We start from the raw sequence: 5,909 nt of genomic DNA, 5'->3' as shown, positions 1-5,909 counted from the left end.
CCTTATTATCAATTATGTGGCTCAGATATTTGGTTCTTGCTTGTTCTTTATTGAAACGAATGCTGTGCTCTATGTTGTATGCGTGATATGCACTTTTCACTTCGATCGGTGTTGTATGCACCGTGAGGACGACGACACGCTGAGCCGCGAGTCATGTACAGCTTCGCTGTAATAAGCTGCTGCAACTTGGCCAGATGCAGATCAAGAAAAGAAAATGTTTATCTGTCGACGATAGTTAGAAGCTGCACTCAATTTCGACCACGAAGCTGCACTCGATTCCGACCAGTATCCCAGACAGAAACGACGGAAGTCCTGAAATTAGACACAGTAAAGGAAAAGAAGCCGAAGTAGTTTTTTCCACCTGTCATGGCAGAATTATAAGTGGAGAGAATTTGAAAAAGACTGAAAAATAAAAGTCTCTCCAACCTGCACCACCCGAGGTATAACAGGTTTAAGCCAATTAGAAAAAATTAAAATATTAGCCAATTTGCTTTTTCCAATGAAAATGCCAATTCTTAAAAGGGGAAGAAGCGGAACCACGTACCAGGAACGAGCTCGAAAATGTAGCGGGTATTTATTCGTTTAATACTTGTTTCTTTTTTTTTTTTTTTTTTTTTCATTAATCAGAAAATATATAACAAGTTGTCTTGAGCTGTCTCCTGGCGTTCTTATCCTTCTAGGTCCTGAGCTGAAAGAAAAAGAAATAAGAAAATTAAGGAAAGATATGTACAATGCAGCTGTATTTGGTATATTACACATGCTCTGACTTATGATTACTTTGTAAGGCTGGATAAATGGAGGTATAGAAAGACTATCAGAGACTGATTAAGTGGTACACTTAAGAGTTAGTTTAGATCTATGGCGTACAATGTTGCTTGTGCAAGAGAACTAAAGTTAATTTACAATTATAGTTCTTTCCCCCTCCTCTCCCCCCTCCCCTCTCCCTCCCCCCTCCCCTTTTTATATAATATAATGCTTGCTCAAAGGCTATTCTTTCTGCATCATAGATAGTTGCATGTCCTGGAAGTTTAAATTGAGAGATGTGTTCTATTTCCATTGAGGGTAACATTACTACGAAGGCTGCTCCGACTTTACTAGGTGTTAAAGAACCATCGGTATATATGTGAAAATGACTAGGGACAGTTGTATTTAATTTAAATTCTATTTTATATTTACTTGCAGGGTGAGTATACCATGGATCAAAGAAATAATCTGTGTTATTTCTATTGAATATTACATTGTTAGATGATATCTCTTTGTTTTGTTGAAACAACCGAAATTGTTTAAGCTCTTTGTCAAGTGTGATGTGGATAGGGATAACATTACAAAGCACTGGCAGACTGACATTACTTGATGTTCGATAGGCACGAGCAATATGAAGTAGTGGGATTCGTTGTAATGATGTTATTTTACGTAATAGATGTGAATTATTACTACTCTTCCACCACACACTTGCACCATATACCATATATCGCTCTATGCATCTTAGGTACAATTCTCTCTGTTGTTTTTGATTTATGCCCCACTGAAGTTTAGAGAAAGAAGTTAGGTTCAAGGTATGTTTTAAAACTTTTTCTCTAAGAAATTCTACATGGGGAAGAAACGTAAGGTTACAGTCGATTGTCACTCCCAGCATACGTAAGGTTGGAACAAATTTAAGACTGGTGTTATTTATACGGATTGTTGGAGGTCTTGCTTGTGAAAGACGACGACCTGAAACAAACATTATACATTGACATTTAGAGAGGTTGAGATGAAGTCGATGGTCTGACGCCCATTTAGTTATTTTGAGTAAACTTTCGTTGGCAGTAGTTTCTATATTTCTTCTGTTTTTTCCATAAACAATTACAATTGTATCGTCAGCATATGCTTGCATATATGTTAGAGGTGGCAGATCTAAACTCAGTAGATCTGATATTAGTAATTAGACATGAGGAAGAAACACAGAAAGGGGGGACGGACAACGTTGTCCGTCCCCCCTTTCTGTGTTTCTTCCTCATGTCTAATTACAGTTACCAACACGCTCGTTTTGTACTTAACCTGATATTAGTATGTTCCAGAGTAAGGGACTCAATGGCGATCCTTGTGGGCAACCTAGTTCAACAGGGTGATGAATTTCTCCTGCAGCAGAAATGTATGACAAAGTTCTATTTTCAAAGAAAGATTTTAACAGGCTATACAGGTTAGATGGACAGTTATGATCTCGAAGATATTTTAATACAAAAGGGTACCACAGGGAGTCAAAAGCTCCTTGGAAGTCTAAGGAAATAAGTATAGAGTGATTATCTGAATCCTTTTGTTCTAAGATAGTATTTTTTATCTGATACAGTGCATTTACCGCAGATGTGTTATGAGTAAATCCATATTGATTGGGATGAAACAGGTTATTGTTATATAAAAAATAGTATAGGCGTGAGTTAAGAAGTCGTTCTAATATTTTCCCGAAGATAGAATTTAGACATATAGGTCTGTATGAACGAGGTTTGTCTATAGGTTTATTAGGTTTATTTAGCAGAATTAGTTTTGCTGTTTTCCATTCTATTGGGAAGTAATGAAATTTGAGTGTGTTATTTAAAATATTAATTATGAAACCTGGATGCGAGTAGAAAATGGATTTCATTATATTTGAAGTAATATTGTCTAAACCAGGTGCACTTTTAGGTTTTAACTTTTTTATTATTTCTTGTATTTCTACCTCAGTAAAGTACAGGTCGTCAGGAGAGTTGGTATCCAACATGATGTTTGATCTGATTACATCTTGTTCTGGTGTGTCTATTTCAGAGTTGTCTTTCTGGAATAGACAGTTAATAATAAGAGTAAGTGATTCCATTGTGCTGGTGGTCAAAGTTCCATCCCCTTTCTGAATAGGGGGAATAATGAGTGGTGTTTTTATTTTTTCAAAAGCTATTTTGTATGGCACTCCAAAAACATTTTGCTTGGTGTTTTCTGTACAAAAGCATTGCCATGATGACTCCTTGGCTTTGGAAATTTCGTCTTTGTATTCTTGCAAAAAATCATAATATGCTCTTTTGAAAGTTGTCCTTAAAGTGGCATTCTTACATCGCTGATATCTTCGTCTTAGTGCTCTTACTTTCTTTCTCATGATTTCTAACTCTGCATTCCACCATGGATGGGGCTTGTGTTTTGCTTTAACATTTCTCATGTATTTCTTTCTATATGCATTGAATTTATGATAAAATATGGAAATTATTACTTTTAACTGAAACAGGGAATTAATAGGACTAAGACCAGTTTGCTTAAGCCAACGGTCTTCTTTTAATCTATTGAGTAAAAGGATTTCTCCTTTTTTCGTTAATCTTTTTACCGGTTTGATTTTTTCATGAAAAAGAGAGAAAAATATATATCTGTGATCACTAAGTGATTCCGTTTCCAAGACTTTCCAAAATACTACCTCGGACAGTAGATTTATTGATGCTAACGTAATATCTACCCAGCTTTTACCATTTACCGTTTCAAAAGTAGGGAGTGAAGTATTGTTATTTAAAGTGTTTAGGTTATTGTTTAGCATAAATTCTATAAGTTCTTCCCCTCGCTGGTCTGTATTCTCCCCACCCCATATGCTACTTTTTGCGTTAAAATCACCCCCTATTATTACGTATTCATGAGAAATGTTACTTATTAATTCATTTAAAGTGAACAGGAATTCTGTGAAATTCATAGATGGTGAGCTATATAAACATATTATTACTATTTTAGTGTTTCTATTTTCTATTTTCACGATGATTTTATCTCGATCTACTTTGATAGGAAAAACTGTGACTGAGTTATTTCTAATTACAACAGCACATAGAGGTTGTGTATCTGCAGCAATAACAATGTCATTCATTGAACAACCTATTATTTTGTTGTTATTAGAATAATACGGTTCTTGAATGAGTATAATGTCCGGTTTTAAGTCAAAAGCTACTCGAGAAAGATTATCAGCGGCAGCGCGTGTATGTGCCAAGTTTATTTGCATAATTTTTAGATTTGATGCCATATTTAGTTAACTGTTTTTTTTTTTTTAGTAGGTTGTGCGAGCTCGCCTTCTTTCTACCTGCTGTTTGTAGAGAGGACAAGTAACATCATAGAAAGAATGGTCAGTTGGTATTGTTGTACCATTCCTCTCGTTTGACTTGCTGCAAGCTGAGCATTTTTTTTCATTTGTACATCTTTGCTCATGTTGTGTGCTGCAACGGCCACAAACCGGTTCATCCGCCTGACAAAACCGGCGCGTGTGTCCATATTGACAGCACTTCGAGCAGCGGATTACGTGGAAGTACTCTACTACAGGACAACGAGTCCATCCCAGGTATATGTACTTCTTTTCTTTTATGATCTTAAATAGAGCGCCATCTGCCTCGAATGTTATCGTTTGGGTGCCGCTGAAACGATCAAGAAATACCGCCTTGATGGTGATCTGTTCTTCGGTAAACTCCAAGCCGTTCTGCTCCTTCAGTTTCTGAAGAGCAGATTCGCGGGTGACCGATGGATCAACTCCCGTCACCCGGAACTGGGGCCGGAAGCGTACCGGGAATTTCGGAGTTAGTATTTCTTTTATGGACTCGTCTGTCTCGATGGCTGCCTTCAACCTCTCCAGACCCTCTTTGTTTGCAGCTTGTACGCTTACTCCGTTCGATGCTATGTTACGTACAGAAACGTTCTGGATGTTCAGCTCTAGAGGGTTGAATTTCGTTGTTAGGGCAACCCAAGTATTCACATCGGGCTTGCCATAAATCAATAAAGTCTCACGAGGTTCCGGAGCGGGTTCCGGAACCGTCAGAATCTCAGGCCCACGCGCCGCCGGGGTCTCTGGAGGGCAAGTCGCAGCCCCCGCACCAGCAACCGCCGCGGCGTACGTGCCCGGCAATTCCAACACTCGCTGTTCTTTCAGAAGATCCAATTTACCCTCCAGATGCGATACCTCCATAGACACGAGTGTCAGCGCATCTCCGAATACATCTATATTCTTATTTACTTCTCCCCAAGCATCATGCGAAAGAGATTTCGCATGTTTCTTCATCAGCGTCACGAAAGATTCTTTAATAGCTGCATAATGCCATAATGCAGCAGCCACGACAGGATTTAATCCTGGAGTTGCATCCAGCACCGAAGGAAGCGCTAACGATTCATTCCGTGGCTCTGGTTCTGCAGAGGCAGACGCCGATTCACTCATGCTTAGTAGTACAAGTACTGCGATCTTAGTTCCTTGATATTTTAATTAATTCCTTTCTGATGACCGAAAGAAAGGTATTTCTAGAATCGGTAACGATTCCGCTACTCAGTACTGTGCTTGGATTGATTATCCAGCCTATTTTGTAGCTAGAAAATAGGAAAATCACGGACGAGGCCGGTTTGTTTACTTACGTGTTCCAACTTCTTCCTCTCTAAAAAAAAGATTAATATCTTGGGTCCAAATAGGACCCGTATCAGATATTAAGCTGATAAGAACAGAATTTTATTCATGTTTTTGGGTTTTTCGTACAATGATACCACACAGGATGATGGTGTTTACAGGACGTTGTGATCATGCATTCACTCATACAAAGCTAAGTAAAAAAAAAAAGGAGTTACACCATCATCAGCCTTGTCTATGTTTACAATGACGAAATACACAAGAAATTAAACAATCACTATAAGAAAAAAAAGGAAATGGGGTCATGCACTACATTATACAATACTACTTGTCTTCTTAAACCTAAACAATAATATGGGCAAAAAAATTAAAGAAAAGTGCCTTAATTAACATGCATCTTCTTTCTTCTTCCTGCTTCGTTCCTGGTTCCGGTCATCGCGTGGGTCCTGCGATGTGGGCCGCGTAGATGTCCCTGGAGGCCCGGATGGTGTCGCTAGTGGCCATCTGCTTCATCCTCTTGAGGTAGGACCTGGAACAGAGTTTTTTGAGGAAG

The 5,909-nt window shown here is 38.4% G+C and overlaps 1 non-coding gene across 1 annotated transcript; it reads right to left on the bottom strand.

The window, feature by feature from the left end:
• Positions 1–5,296: 5,296 nt before the first annotated feature.
• LOC115329964 lies at positions 5,297–5,491 on the bottom strand. The gene has a single exon (XR_003917789.2). It is a non-coding gene; the product is annotated as a U2 spliceosomal RNA (small nuclear RNA).
• Positions 5,492–5,909: the final 418 nt, after the last annotated feature.

Source organism: Ixodes scapularis, unplaced genomic scaffold (assembly GCF_016920785.2).
Source record: "Ixodes scapularis isolate PalLabHiFi unplaced genomic scaffold, ASM1692078v2 PGA_scaffold4__175_contigs__length_147842914, whole genome shotgun sequence".
Classification (NCBI taxonomy): Eukaryota; Metazoa; Arthropoda; class Arachnida; order Ixodida; family Ixodidae; genus Ixodes; species Ixodes scapularis.
The sequence above is the reverse complement of the archived record's forward strand: the minus strand, read 5'-3'. Positions and strand labels throughout refer to the sequence as shown.